General features: G+C 55.9%; 1 long non-coding RNA gene and 1 other non-coding gene across 4 annotated transcripts; both read left to right on the forward strand.

The window, feature by feature from the left end:
- Positions 1 to 715: 715 nt before the first annotated feature.
- On the forward strand, positions 716 to 6421 carry LOC104012556 (uncharacterized). Of its 2 annotated transcripts, none has more exons than XR_015705970.1 (4): positions 716 to 1431; positions 2961 to 3207; positions 3821 to 3941; positions 4059 to 6421. It is a non-coding gene; the product is annotated as an uncharacterized LOC104012556 (long non-coding RNA). The 2 variants fall into 2 exon arrangements; XR_015705971.1 differs by having other exon boundaries at positions 2995 to 3207.
- A 10-nt stretch (positions 6422 to 6431) lies between these two features.
- LOC104012657 (uncharacterized) lies at positions 6432 to 15165 on the forward strand. 2 transcript variants are annotated; one of them, XR_015705973.1, is made up of 4 exons: positions 6432 to 11510; positions 12932 to 13115; positions 13414 to 13510; positions 14208 to 15165. It is a non-coding gene; the product is annotated as an uncharacterized LOC104012657 (transcript). The 2 variants fall into 2 exon arrangements; XR_015705972.1 differs by having other exon boundaries at positions 11472 to 11493.
- Positions 15166 to 15570: the final 405 nt, after the last annotated feature.

Below are 15570 nucleotides of genomic sequence, written 5' to 3' on the forward strand. Positions count from 1 at the left end.
CTGTTTATGAGGGTCGTTATCAGGAACTGGTGAAAAGTCCTGGGGCTGCACCCCAGGGTGCAGGCAGCAGGGTCGGAGAAGGGTCTTGGCCCCTACCAGGACCGGGGAGACCCTGTTGGGGCTCTGCATCCTGTCAGGGCTCTCAGGACATGGCTAACATAGGCAGCGAGAGCAGGGCTGGCCGAGGGGCTGGAGGCCATAGTAGGCAAGGAGGGGCTATGAGTGTTGGGGCGGTGAAGATGGGGATGGGATGGCGAAGGGGGGTTCCTTGCTGGCGGGGGCTGCCCGGGGGGCTGGAGAGATGCTGGGGACCGGCTCTTCTCAGAGGGGCCCTGGGGCAGCACAAGAAGCAGTGGCACAAGATGCATCAAGGGAAATTCCAATTAAATAGTGGGGAAAATGTTTTCCATACTGTCCTGGTTTCAGCTGGGATAGAGGTAATTTTCTTCTTAGTAGCTGGCAGAGTGCTGTGTTTTGGATTTAGGATAAGAATAATGTTGATAACACACTGATGTTTTGGTTGTTGCTAAGTAGTGCTTACACCAGTCAAGGACTTTTCAGCTTCCCATGCTCTGCCAGGTGCACAAGAAGCTGGGAGGGGGCACAGCCAGGACAGCTGACCCAGACTGGCCAAAGGGCTATGCCATACCGTATGACATCATGCTCAGTATATAAGCTGGGGGAAGAAGAAGGAAGGGGGGGGACGTTCGGCGTGATGGCGTTTGTCTTCCCAAGTAACCGTTACGTGTGATGGAGCCCTGCTTTCCTGGGGATGCTGAACACCTGCCTGCCGATGGGAAGGAGTGAATGAATTCCTTGCTTTGCTTTGCTTGCATGTGTGGCTTTTGCTTTACCTATTTAACTGTCTTTATCTCAACCCACGAGTTTTCTCACTTTCACCCTTCCGATTCTCTCCCCCATCCCACTGGAGGGGAGTGAGCAAGTGAGCGGCTGTGTGGTGCTTAGTTGCTGGCTGGGGTTAAACCACCACAGTCCTTTTTGGCGCTCAACGTGGGGCACAAAGGGCTTGAGATAACAACAGATTTGATTGGAATGTGCTAGATCGAATTTATAGCTGTTATTGCTGTTTAACTATTAATCGGCAGGCTTCTGTGCTTGCCACGGGGCTTGCTTGCCTTACCGTATATTAGAGTCTAGTGCTCATTAGTGGCTGCTTTTTGCTTTTGCTGCTTGCTGTACTGCTTATCATCTTACTCTGCTGTGCCTGGGAACATTTTGATAACAGCAATGGCCATGTGCCTGGGCTGGCAGATGGCCAGGGCATCTCTGCTGTTTCTGTGCTGCTGTACTGGACAGGCTGGAACTCCAGTGTGAACTCGAGTTGAAGGGACTGTGACCTGTGGATGAGTCCACATGGGAGCAGGACACCCTGAAGCGTCTGTGGATGTGGATAAGCCCATGCCAGAGCAGGTACGCCCCTGGTGGGACTGCAGCCATTGGTAAGGACATGTTGGAGCAAGTTTACTTCTGAAGGGACTGTGGCTATGGGTAAGGCCATGCTGGAGCAGGTGCACCTCTAAGTGATGTGGCTGTGGATAAGTTTATGCCACAGCAGGTATACCCCTGGAGAGACTGTGGCTCATAGATAAGGCTCCACTTGGAGCAGGTAAACCCCTAAGGGACTGCAGTCTGTGGATAAGTCCAAGACGATGCAGGGGCAAGGGGAGGAGTCCATTGCAGTGTTAAACCCAATGGTCTGGTCCAAAGGGGCCAGGGGTGGAGACTGTAATGGAAATACCTTTAAATTGTTGTAACCCGGGATTTGAGTTGCATGTTATGGGAATTACTATAGCAGGAACCCCTTGTTGCTAGCCAGGCTAGGAGCAAGGGGAGGAGTTCATTGCAATGTTAATCCCTATAACCTGGCCCAAAGGGACCAGGGGTGGTGATTGTAATGGATATACCTTTTTTGAAAACAAATCTCCCAGGCAAAACATCACTAATCACTGCAGAGCACAGCAAACTGCAAAAACCAACACCAGTCTAACACATACAGCAAAAACAAGAGCATGGTGCAGATCAGATAAACCATGACACACATGAGAACATTTCAAGCACTGGGACAGGTTGCCCAAAGCGGTCGTGAAACCTCCATCCTTGGTCTCTTGGACCATCGCCTGGCATTCATGTGAAAATGTGGAGGTCTCTGACCATCCCATGCTCAGAGCAGGACCAGCATTACACTAGGTTGCTCAATGCTTGGTCCATCCATGTGGCCATCTCTTTGGGTGGCCTTTGCCACCACAGGGATGCCCTGAGGACTCCTGTTCAGCTACCCCAGGTCCATTTCTGCATAGCCCCTGTCTTGCCAGCCATGCCCAGCCTGTCTGGCTGCACAGAGTCACGCCGTCTCACCCGTGGGACTTCGCATCTTGTCTGTGTTGAACCTCAGGAGGTTCCCGTCAGCTTGTTCCTCCAGCCAGTCAAGGTCCCTGCTCATCCTCAGCTCCCCACAATTTGGTATCAGCACCAATGCACAATGGGCTGTGCTATCTTCCCCAGCCCCATTTGCAGTACAGCCCCTGCACATCCCAGCCCTGCAGATGTGTTCAGCTGTCTGGGGAGGTCCCCGAGGCAGCCAGACAGAGATGGGGGCTCAGGGGGCTGGCATGTGGGGGTCACCCAGAGCCCCTTCACACCTATGTGGGGTGGGTGGCTTGGCTTGAGAGCAAAACCGATTGACTCCTTGGTTCCTTTAATAGCTTGGCCACCCACCAGGGTCCCTGCCTGGGGAACAAACAGACAAGCAGCAACACCCAACCTGCCGAGAGCAGGTAGCAGCAGGTTGTGGGACCTGGTAGGAAACAGAAGCCCACAAACTCATCTAGCTGTGATAGGGGCTGTGTCTCTGGCATGCCCCCCACCTGGCACCCCGCGCTATGACGGGCAGCTGGGAACAAGACAGGATGTGTCCATAAAGGGGGGCTTGTGACTTACAGGAATCCCCCACCCTCCTGCTTCTCCATCACCCAGCTCTTGGCCAGCTGGTGGGCTGCCTGCCAGGTTAGATGAAAATGAAAGCAAAGCATCTGGAGATAAATAAGAGCAGCCTCAGCACAAGACAGCAGTGTGTGTCCTGCTCCCCAGCTTTGCCCAGCTCAGCACCCACAGCACCCACCATGGCTCTGCGCCTCCTCCTGCCACTGCTCCTGCTGGCCGCTACCCTCCTCATCGCTCAGGCTCAAGGTGAGGGGCACGAAGCCCTCCTGCCCACCTGTGGTGGGATGTGGCAGGGGATGGGTGCTCGGCAGGGTCTGCTCAGGGTGCTAGGTGGCATGGTTGCAGTGAACAGGGATTGTTTGCAGTGCATTTGCATGCATGCATGGCTGCAGGTGTTGGGTTTGCAGTGCAGTCATATGTAGGGGGATGTGCATGTGTGTGTGTGTACGTACATGCCCGGTTGGTGTGTGGCATTGGCTTGCAGTGCTTGCTTAGCTTTTGCAGGCGGGGGGGGAGCATGTGTGTGTGCACGTGGCTGGAGGGGCAGCAGCACCCCAAGTTGAATGGCACAGGTGGGAGAACAAGGTTCAGTCCCTTTGCAAGGAGCCTGTCTCTGCCTTAGTTTCCCCTCCACTGGCAGTGAAATTGGTGTCACATATCCCTGCAGCAGGGTCCGACCTATAACAGGGCACTGGGGTTGGGAGCTCCCACCCTCACGTGGCTGCCCCAGCATCTCTCCCGCGAACGATACCAAGCAAGCCCTGTGCTGTCAGTTGGCTGTGCTGTGCTCCCCCTGGGGCTGGGAAGGTGCCCTGGCTCGGTGAGGGTCCGAAATCCCACATGCCCCCATTGCCCCCAGGCATTGGCAGCTCGGCCTTGGACTGCTGCCTGAAGAACAGCCAGAAAGTCATCCCCAGCAGCTGGGTGAAGTCCTACAGCCTCCAGGGACCCAAGTCGGGATGTTTACTGCATGCTGTCGTGTGAGTACCCCGCTGTGGTCGGGGCCATCTGGAGCAGTTTGGCTCCAGCCAAGCCCTCCCTCCCCATGTCCTCCCCCCTACCCACCCCCCAGCAAACCTTTCTGCCTGGACCCCCAGGTTTACCATCAAGAGGAACAAGAAAATCTGAGCCTCTCCCACTGACCCCGCTGTCCAGAAGCTGATGCAGAACCTGGACAAGAAGGACAAGAAGGACAAGAAGGAGAAGAAGAAGGGACAGTCCCCATATCCCAGTGGCAGACCCAAGTGGCAGAAGCGGCAGTGGGTCTAAGTCAGGCCTGAAGAGCTAGGCAGGGGAAAGCGGGGGGCAGCACAGCAGTGGGGTGAGAGTGACACATACCCGTGGCACGTATGGGACAACCAGGGGATCAGACCCAGTCAGCATGGGTTTATGAAAGGCAGGTCCTGCTTGACCAACCTGATCTCCTTCTATGACAAGGTGACCCGCTTAGTGGATGAGGGAAAGGCTGTGGATGTTGTCTACTTGGGCTTTAGTAAGGCCTTTGACACTGTTTCCTGCAGCATTCTCCTGGAGAAGCTGGCTGCTCGTGGTATATTCTTTGTTGGGTAAAAAACTGGCTGGCTGGGCCCAAAGAGTTGTGGTGAATGGAGTTAAATCCAGTCGGTGGCTGGTCACAAGTGGTGTTCCCCAGGGCTCAGTATTGGGGCCAGTCCTGTTTAATATCTTTATCAACGATCTGGACGAGGGGATTGAGTGCACCCTCAGTAAGTTTGCAGACAACACCAAGTTGGGTGGAAGTGTCGATCTGCTGGAGGGTAGGAAGGCCCTACAGAGGGATCTGGACAGGCTGGATTGACAGGCCGAGGCCAACTGCATGAGATTCAACAAGGCTCAGTGCCGGGTCCTGCACTTGGGTCACAACAACCCCAGGCAATGCTACAGGCTGGGGGAGGAGTGGCTGGGGAGCTGCCTGGCGGAAAAGGACCTGGGGGTGTTGGTTGACAGCCACCTGAACATGAGCCAGCAGTGTGCTCAGGTGGCCAAGAAGGCCAATGGCATCCTGGCTTGTACCAGAAATAGTGTGGCCAGCAGGACCAGGGAGGTGATAGTGCCCCTGTACTCGGCACTGGTGAGGCCGCACCTCGAGTACTGTGTTCAGTTTTGGGCCCCTCACTACAGGAAGAACATTGAGGTGCTGGAGCATGGCCAGAGAAGGGCAACGAAGCTGGTGGAGGATCTAGAGCACAAGTCTTATGAGGAGCGGCTGAGGGAGCTGGGGTTGTTTAGCCTGGAGAAGAGGAGGCTGAGGGGAGACCTTATTGCTCTCTACAACTACCTGAAAAGAGGCTGTAGTGAGGTGGAGGTCGGTCTTTTCTCCCAAGTAACAAGTGATAGGACAAGAGGAAATGGGCTCAAGTTAGTTACGCCAGGGGAGGTTTAGATTGGATATTAGGAAAAACTTCTTCACTGAAAGGGTAGTTGGGCACTGGAACAGGCTGCCCAGGGAAGTGGTTGAGTCCCCATCCCTGGAGGTATTTAAAAGATGGGTAGATGTGGTGCTTAGAGTATGGGACGGGCGCTGAGCTGGCTCTGTGTTGCCCTCTCCTCCACATGGGAGCACGCGGCCATCTGCCAGACCAGCGTTTGGACAGGATGCGAAGCAATGAAATATATCCTTTACAACCAAATTCATTCTGGCTGTTGTTATGGGCTTTGGTGGGGCAGGAAGGACAGCATGGGGGGGTCTCCATCCTTAGTGGAGGGGCTGTTCTCCTGCCCATACACTGTCCCCCAGGTCTTGGCTCTTGCAGCCCCCCTGGACACTGCGTTCCGGGGGTGCAGGGGCTGGGAGCTGCTGGCACAGGAGAGGGGGACCATGCGAGTCCCCTCTCTTGCAGCTCCTGTATTGCTGTGTTGCCCAGTGATGTGAAGCCATCCTGTTTGCTCAGCCATCCCCACCGAGGGTTCCTGAAATGCCAGCAAACACGGGGACATAAAACGTTTTTGTACACGGCGTCCTTTGCCCATGGCTGAGCCTGTCCCTCCAACTGTGGCCCTCCCCAGACAAGCACCACTTGCTCAAAGCAGCAGCTGGGCTCTGTGCTCCCAGCTGCTTTGGGAAAACAGCATTAAACCAAGTTATTAACGAGGCTGTGCTCTGGCCTGGGAACTGACACCCCTGCACTGGGAGTCAGACAGGGCTGCTGTGGGAGGCAGCCCGCCACCAGAGGCAGCCCTGGGTTTGCTGGGGACATGCCGTGTCAAGACGCTGTGAGGCTGGCCCTACTTTCTGCGGGACTCTGTTGTGCTGGTCATGGTGTCAGGAGATTGTGAAATGATTGCAAAAACCCCCTAGAAATGAGGCCCAACCAAATACGTCTGCAACTACAAACAGCAAAGCGCGAGCAGATGTCAGGAGCGAGCTGGCATGTGAAATGTTTCTCCGTGGCTGCAAATGTAAACACCACACGGGTGGTTTTTTCCCCTTCAAATGCTAGGTGGGCCTTAGGCTAAGACAGGTTAAAAAACATGCACATAGAGGTGCTCTAATTTACCCTAAAATTTACCCTAAAAGCAGGGAAGCAGGGCTTGTGGAAGAGCGCTGGAGTTTGTCCTACACTCGGGCACAGACACTTGTGCAGGAAGGCACGCATGAGCACAGACACAGATGCACAGATGCAGCCCCATGTGTGCCGCATGCATGGGCATTCGCACACTGCTTTCAGCTTTACTGCAGAATGCTGCTTTTAAGGAAAAGGTGTCAGGATTAGTAGGAACCTCTTGCTGGTGAGGCAGGTGGCCACAGTGTTGCCATTGTGCGTGGTGTGGGCACGGCGGGGTGAGATGGCACCGGGGAAACACCACCGAGGAGATTCCCTGCAAGATGCTGAAGGGAGAGGCAATAGGCTGGGATCTGGAGCACCGCAGTGGGGGCCAAAACCCCTGCTCCATGGAGGAGTTGAATCCACAGACCCCAGCTGAGACAAGTGATATAAAGAAGATGATCTAAGACAATGCCACAGTAAAGCAGCAGAGGAGGATTCACACAGTTGTACCCCTGGGCATGGCAAACCCGCTGCTTTGCCCCACGTGCAAAGACAGGGCAGAGTCGATGCAGTGTGTGCCAGGGCAGTGGGTATGCAAGGGCAGTATAAGCACCCTAAGACATTTTGCAGGGAAGGCAAGAAAATTACAACTGTGTCAAACAGAGCAAAAAGTTAGGAGAACTCAGCCACCCTGGAGCAGGAAGGCTTCGGTGACAGCAGAAAGTAGCCAGGCAAGACAGAAACCACAGAGTACAGCCAAGAAAAGGGAAGTCTTGAACCTGGGCCAAATGAATAGCTCAAGTCATTAGCTGGTGCAGATGGTGCTCTGGGCTTGCACTGGCAGCAGAGTGTGCTGAGCTGAAGTGCTGGGCTGAGCTCCAGTGAGGTTCACCTGGAGACATGCGCATGGGGTCAGTCCCTCTGCCCCATGCCATTCCCGAGAAGAAGGAGCTGGCTACACCGCAGCAGCCCCAGCAGGTTCCAAGTGCTGTTTCCAGGGCCGCATGGGTGCTAGAGGGGCTATGGTCTCCAACTGAAGCTGAAGGTGCTTTTTGGTGCTCTCTCCACCAAGGTGGCCCTGCCTGGGGTCTGCCACCATCTTGAGAGCGGAGAGGAAGTGGAGAAATGGCTGGTGGGCGATAGGGACTCCCACCCTTCCTGCCTCAGGGTCTTCCCCAGTTCCAGCAATCCCTTGGCACCCACCCTGTCCTAGAGGTCTCCAGCCCAGAGCCTCCTCTCAACCCTTTCTTCACCTCCATGTAGCTCCCAAATGCCCTTCTTCCCCCATCCTCCATTTTGGTGGCTGGAGCTCCTCAGCTTTGGTGAGTCCTCGTGCTGCCGGTCTTTCTTCTATCTGCTCAGACCCCCAGGTCCCTCTGCTTCCCTCCCATCCTGCTGGGGACTGCAGATCTGCTCCTGGGCTGCAGCTCTGCAAAGGGCAGTGGAAAAGCATCTGCCCACCTCCAAGGATGTCCTGCAGCAGGGCTGACATGAGCCGTGTCCCAGAGCTGCACCAGGCCATGAACCCCACAGCCTCCTCTGCCCAGCATCAACCTAAGAGCCAACAGAACAGTGAAAGACAGCAGCCCCCAGGGCTTTTGGTTCATCCTATGTGCTTTTAGATCTGTCCACAGGTGAGTTTGGGGTGCAGCCTCACTCGGCATCCTTCCTGCCAAGACACATGGGAAATGACAAGGAAATGGCTGATGGGCTGCTTTTTGCACAGGTCTCAGAGCTGTTCCCCAACCACCCCCTTCTGAAACCCCCCCAGAGAGGCTGCAGAGAGGAGGCCAGGTGGCATGACGGCAGGAAGCCAGGGCTGGGGGCATCCCACCTGGCTGCTGCCATCTTGGTGCCATCACAACACATCTGAAGACATTTACAGGAAGCACCTGGCTGTGAAACTGCGCAGCACAATGACAATGCAGAAGGACACATGCATTGCAGGGACCCTGGGAGATGAGTGCTCACCTGGGGGGGGTCGAGCGGGACCCAGCTGAAGGGTCTTGGCTCTGCTGCCCTTTGTCCCTAGTGACCTCAACATCAATGATGCTGAAGGCAATGAGTGTTAGGGACAGATGGGCTCTAACAGAGCAGGAATTGGCACCTTCTGCATCCCTCTTAGCCAGACCCTCAGGACCATCTTTGCTCCCTCTGGGCAAAGGCATGGCTTGCTTTTTTTTTCTTTAACTACATTTAAATCAGATGGACTGGGTTCCCTCAGCTAGAGGAGATCCAGCAGGGCCCTGAGACCCATGGGCTGGCCGTGGCCCCAGTCCCTGTGCCACACTGGGGATGGGGCTGCAATGGGAGCCGTGCGGGAGGCTCTCCTGTTCTGGGAGATGCAAGGGAAATTGAAACAGCTGTGATGCCGGCCCAGTATTTCACAATGAGGTGAACGCAGCCAGGCCAGATCCTGCCCCAGGGACTGGCTGTGCCTGGAATTTGCTGGAATTCCCCCTTTGCCCTTCTCAGCTCCATGGCTCGGAGGTGGAAAGCAGAGCACCACAAGGTACCCCGGGGAGCGTGCCAGAGCCTGTGAGCCCAGCAGGGAGCAGCCACCGCGGGAGCTCCCGCAGCTGGCAGGTCTCTGGGAGGGTGGCAGCATGGCTGGTGCTCCCCAAGGAGAGCCTGGGAATGGAGGTGATGCTCACACAGTCCATTTACATTTTGATGGGTTGGATTTCCCATGGGGATCCCCCTTCCCCATCCCATATGATTTCCACTTTAATTAACAACTGCATTATCAAGGCTTCTGCAGGGGTGAGTGCTCAGGGATGCTTCACGCTACCTGTGGTGTCCTCAGAGCTGGAGCTCCAGTGCTCCCAAATTGCTCTGGATGAGACTTAAATGGGTCAGCACACACAGTGCTCTCCCCTCTTCCCAAATCTCACTGGATCCCCTGCCCGTTCCCTGCCTGTGTATGCCTCCGAAGAGCCTGGACCCTGAAACATCCCCTATTCCCCATCTGCATTGTCTCTTCTGGTCCCCGAGGCTCGTGGCTCAGCCCTGCGAGGAGGATGGGGCAACCTCCCTGCATGCTGCAGGGATGCACTTTGGAGATGACCACTCTCTTCTTAGAAATCCCACTGACCCCAGTGGAGGGGGGGGGGGGAAATCCATCACATTCCCCTTTCACAACACGAGCTGAAAGCCCCTTTCCTCACCCTCCGGTGCCCCTCCTGGGGAGCAGAGGCAACTGGAGCAGCCGTGCTTTTACCTACTTGGCACCCAGACAGCTGCCAGGAGGAGGCAGAGCCTCTCTTTCCTGCTCATGTGTCGGCAGGGACTCCGGGCAGCTCGAGGGCAGGGGGTCTCCTGCAGCTGGAGGTGGTTAAGGGGTTTACCCTACAGGAGGGGACCCCCCGCATCCCCCAGCACCCCTCACGAGACCTCGGGCGTGCTCTGGTAGCTGCTAAACCCACCGAACATGCAAGGAGGCAAGGGTTTGCTGTCAGGCAGCACCCCCAGCACCCCTTGCCAGTGGGTCAGGGCTCTGCTCTTGGAGTCCCCTCTTTGCAGGGGGCTCTGCAGTGTCAGCCCAGCCCCCGGGGAGGAGCTGGCATCCACCAGCTTTGGATGTGCCCCACATGGAGGCAATGGGGAGGGCAGGGGGAGCCAGCCAGGCTCCTGTGACCAGATGGGGGGGCTCAGGGGGAGCCAGGCATCACCCCAGTACCGATATATACCCAGAAAATGGAGTTGAGGCAAGTTCTCCCCCCAGCATCAGTGGGTTGAGCCTATGCAATATCTAATGGTAACATCCCAGAGATGTCTCGGAGGAGGGACTGGGAAATGTAAGGGGTGAGACCCCCCCATGTGCTTGCCCAGGGCCCTGGGGTGCTTTCGCAGGGTGAGGGGACCCCGGGGCTGCTCTGGCCCTGACCAGCAGCCCCTGGCCCCCAGGTGCCGGCAGCGGAGAGGGCAGGAGGGTGTTTGGCTCTGGGGACACAGAGCAGCTGGCTGCAGGGAAAGCAGTCAGGATATTTGGGAACTGCTCAAAGACTGAAATCCAGCCTGTGGCAAGACTTGTTGCAACTTCCCACCCCTCTTCTCCAAAAGAAAGTGAAAGCCACAGACTGGAAGGATAAATAGGCAGCAGGGAGCACCAGTGGCAGAGTGCAGGGAAGCTGTGCAGAGCTCACCTCTCCTGCCTGGAGCACCATTGCCTCCAGCCCATCCTCTGCCAGACTCAGCAGCAAAATGAAGTGGCTGCATCTTCTCTGCCTCAGTCTCCTGGCACTGGGATGTATCCTGGATGGTAAGAGGGAACCTCTCAGGGTGCTTTTCTTGTGGAAGGGACAGGATCCAGTTTCTTGTCCACTTTTGCATTTCCAGCAGACTTTTAGAGGGATCCGTGGCTGGGGATCTGTTGCAGCCCTCCTGTGTCCTCTGCTTGTAACCTGTCACAGAGGGACTCTGTCCTGCCCAAAGTCCAGGCAGGAGCCTGCAGGAAAGCTGTGCTTGGGAAAGGCAGTGGAGCAATCCTGCCTTCCAGTGCCCTAGCCCAGCTTGTGCACACTGGGCTGAGATCACCTTGGTCTCATTTTCCCCAGCACACCAGGGGAGCATCACTGGCACTGGCAGGGAAGGCACTCCTTTGGTGTGGGGCAGCCTGGGGGCAAGTGGCAGGGCTGGGATTGGGAGGGAAGGCACATGTTAGAGCAGAGCCGATGTTTGAGGGGCTGCTGGTGTCAGACTGTCCTGGTTTCAGCTGGGATAGAGTTAATTTTCTTCCTAGTAGCTGGCATAGTGCTGTGTTTTGGATTTAAGATGAGAATAATGTTGATAACACACTGATGTTTTAGTTGTTGCTAAGTAGTGCTTACACCAGTCAAGGATTTTTCAGCTTCCCAGCCAGGTGCACAAGAAGCTGGGAGGGAGCACAGCCAGGGGGGGCTGACCCAGACTGGCCAAAGGGCTATTCCATACCATATGACGTCATGCCCAGTATATAAACTGGGGAGAGTTGGCTGGGGGGCAGCGATCACTGCTCGGAGACGGGCTGGGCATCGGTCGGCGGGTGGTGAGCAACTGCAGAGTGTATCACTTGCTTTGTATATTATTATTATTATTATTACTACTACTACTACCACTACTACTACTATTACTACTATTCTATTTTATTTTACTTCAATTATTAAACTGTTCTTATCTCAACCCACGAGTTTTCTGACTTTCACCCTTCCAATTCTCTCCCCCATCCCACCAGGATGGGGGGAGTGAGCGAGCGAGCAGCTGTGTGGTGCTTAGTTGCTGGCTGAGGCTAAACCACAAAAGTCCTTTTTGGCGCCCAACGTGGGGCTCGAAGGGTTTGAGATAATAACAGATTAACCAGAGTGTATTAAGGAATTTGTATCTGTTAACAGTTGCTGGTCACAATATTGATTCATCTGCTCTCGGTATCAGTCTACTTGATCTGCACCATGCTCTTGTTTTTGCTGTTAAAGATTGGTGTTGGGTGTTGCAGTTTGCTGTGCTCTACAGTGATTATTGATGTTTTGCCTGGGAGATTTGTTATTAAAGCACTGACCTTGAGCGTTATCTGGCATTTGGGTTCTGTAGTGAAGCCATTACTGTACTTCGGGTACCACCTCATGGAGACAATTAGCAATTATACCTCTTCCTCTGAGAGGTTTTTTATGGAGGAAATACAGAATGGCACCTTCGCTGCCTTCTTCTGTGATGTTTCCTCCTTCATTACAACAACTTTTCAGTATCTTGAACATCCTTGGGTAGTTAAGATATATCTATTGGTAGTTCTTGGGAATATTGTTTCGGTTTTGTCTAAGGTTTTGCACAGGTCACAGTTGTCTGGGCAGGTGACACCAGGCCCTCTGCACTGCTGCAAGGAGCTGGGGAGTGCAAACACCTTGTGGTGCTGCACCACACCTTGCTTCCTGGGGTTACAGGCATCCCTGGTCACTGCCAGCCTTGGAGGGTGACCAAGCTCCTCTACCCTGCAGCAAAGTGCAGACAGCTATGTCCCTCAGCTGTCACAGGACTGATCAGTGCGGGGTGGGCTGGTGATGGGGTAGCTGCAAAAACAGTGATGGCTTCATCAAATACAGCCAAAGTCATTCCCAACCCCTCGGGAACAGGCATCTTCAGCATTTGCATCACAGCATCCTGAAGCCAGGTGAAGACCCCCGTCCTGCCCCGCTTGCTGGCTGGTGCTGGTCCTGGGGGTGAGGGAGGGACCCAGGCATGCAGAAGGGTTGCCCTCCGCCTATCTGCTGTTTCTCACCTCCTTTGTTTTCCGTGGGAAGGAGGCAAAGGGCTCCTGGAGCTTGTGCCTGCATGTGCAGTCAGGGAAGTGTTGCGAGGGCATCACTGGCAGGCACCATCCTGCCCCGCTCTGCCAGGGTGGTCCCGCAGCCTGCGCACCCTCCAGGGAGGCTGGGTGAAGGTGCAGCTGACCCAGGGAGAGCAACTTCAGCCTGCGTGGTGCATTCCTCCTCCAGTGCACGGTGGGAACAGCATCCTTGACTGCTGCTTGTGGATGAGCGAGAGGCCCACCCAGCGGCGGATAGTGCAGGATTACCGGCTCCAGCTGGTGCAGGATGGCTGCGACATCCCAGCTGCCGTGTAAGAGCCCCAGGCTGGTGATGGCTGAGGGACAAGAGCCCCAGGTCGGCGATGGCAGAGGTATGGAGGCAGGGAAGGAGGCAGAGCAGTGTGGAGGAGGGAGGTTGAGCTGGGTTTGGGAGAAAGGGATTAGGGAGGAATATGGAAGAGATCCTGGAGATCAGAGGCTCAATCAGAGCAGGGCAGACCTGCTGGGAGGGGAAAACATGGGACAAAAGACAGGGAAGAGAATCATCCCAAGGTAGAGGTAGAGGAGGGCAGTGAGGGAGGCAGTGGGTGAGAGCTCGGGCTGTGCTGGAGCATCCCCGGGGTGTCCGGCTCATCTCTTCTTGTTTTTTTTTCCCCATGGGCCTGGCAGGTTCATAACCACAAAGGGCAAGCGCCTCTGTGCCCCCCCTCCAGACCCGTGGGTAGTTCGCCTCCAAGAGAAGCTGGACACCAGCTCTGCCAGGAAGGTAAGAGCTGGCCCTGTGCTCAGCGCAGCTACCAGGAACGGGATCAGCCTGGGGGTGGGTTTATTCACCACCAAACAGGCTTTTCCAAGTCTGACTGGGCTGCTGGGAAGAGCTGAGACATGCTCTATTGAGGCATGGATACTTTGTCTCGGTCTCCATCCCTCCTCCCTCCAACTGGGACCAGTCTGTCTCCTCTGCAATCCCTCTTCCACCCCAAATAAATGTGGCCCTGGGGCTGTTGCACCCAGTCACCACCTTCTGCCAGGCTGGAAAAGCCACTGCACCCAGTGCCACCCTGAGCTGAGCTGGATGGGTGCCACAGCAAACGGCACCAGGAGCAAACCCCTCCCCACTTCTGCCCTGCAAGCTTGTCATTTGCAACTTGTGCATCTTCACAGGAAGGGCTTGTGATGAGTGTGGTGGGTGCTTTGCAAGCCCTGCCAGGTCCCCACTTCACTGCCACAGCTCGGCCAGGGGAGGTCGCCCCTTGGTGACTGCCCTGACCATGGGGAAGAGACCCTGGGGAGGTTCCTGCCCTGAGGATCACACTCATCACAGCTGGGTTTTCACTTCCCCGGGCCAAACTCCAAGGCGAGTAGGCTCCAAAGTAGTCTGTGGCCAGCCCTGGCGCCTGGAGCAGGGATGTCTCCCAGCTGTGAATCTGAAGCTCATGGAGTCAACCTGCTTCCACCTCCAGCTGCGGGGCTGACCATCCTCAGGACTCGTGCCAGTGCATGGGGATGGGCAAAGCCCTGCCTGCTCTCTCCCCTCTGTCTTCGGTGTCACCAAGCAACCTGCATCAGGCTGAGCCGGCAGCTGCTGGACTGGAGCCTCCGCCCGATGGGTGCTTGGAGTCTCACCTCTGCCGCCTTTGCAGCCTGGCTGGAAGCTGGTTGATGGACTGTTCTGCGAGATGAGTTTGGGGGGGGGGGTCTCGGCCTTCCCTTCAGCACAGCAGCCATGACTTCCAGCACTGGTATGTTCCCTTTGCTTTCCATCATCAGGCCCGAGCCTGGACCTTTCTGCATCCCTGGGAAGGGCTGCCAGGATGGGACAGTGTGGGGATGGAGGGGAGAGATGGAGATGTACCTCGTCGGCTGTGCACTGTGCTGCTCCCTCGCTGAGCACAACCTAGATGCCCTCGGGGCAGAGCATGGCTGATGCGCTTCCTCTCTCAAGCCCTGACTTCCCTGCACCGTTTCCCCTCCTGCCCTTCCTTGCACAGGTGGAAATAGAGCCAGTAATGCCAGTGCTGGTGTCCATGGCACCAGTGGATGCTGCAGTGTAATGCTGGTGTCCGCTTGGCCATGGCCTTGACCACATGATGCAAATGGCTGATGGGCACCAGCGTGGTGTTAGTGACTCCCCGGGGGCAGTGGTTCAGAAATAGGCCAGTTATTGATGCTCAGCTTCCCCTTCCCAAAGCTCCTCGGGCCCAGCCAGCAACAGTTGGCCACGGCAGTGGCAGAGCAGGCAGTGATGTTGCCCTCGGCCCCTGCTCTCCTCAGGGACATTGCCCCCCTTCTCAGTCCCTGAGCCTGTCACTGTGTTCAAAGGCTGCCCCATGCTCCTGCCTGGGCAGGGATGCACGAGCAGCATTCGCACTGTGCTCAGGTATTTGCTGCTAGATCTGTTCGATGCAACAATTATGAGTGTGTTTCTTCTTTTCTCTCTTTTTTATTTTGCTGTGATTTTTGTTAAATAAAAAGAAAAGCCAGCGGGTGGTTGGCCTGCCTCGTATTTGAGCCCAAAGCCCAACATGGAGCATGGGGATGAGGCAGCACCTCACCGGCAGGCGTGCAGCCAGTGCTGCCTGCTATGCCGCAGCGGCAAGGGGGCTGTGCTGGGGTGCAAGGGGGGGGAAAGGGGCTTTCAAAGAGGTGAAGAACACTTTCTACTGCAGCTGGACTGCAGGTCTCTCCTGGAAGTCTCTCAGCACCGTGGCGAGGTGGGTGCCCTGCTCTGCGCTGCTCAGCCAGGCTGCCGGAGCAGGTCCCCAGGGTGTTGTATTGCAGAGATGGGGTGGGAGGAAGCATGTGAGTATTGCACCATCGGGCCCA

Source organism: Nipponia nippon, unplaced genomic scaffold (assembly GCF_047370975.1).
Source record: "Nipponia nippon isolate SJK-2023a ecotype South Korea unplaced genomic scaffold, ASM4737097v1 scaffold_27, whole genome shotgun sequence".
Taxonomy (NCBI): Eukaryota; Metazoa; Chordata; class Aves; order Pelecaniformes; family Threskiornithidae; genus Nipponia; species Nipponia nippon.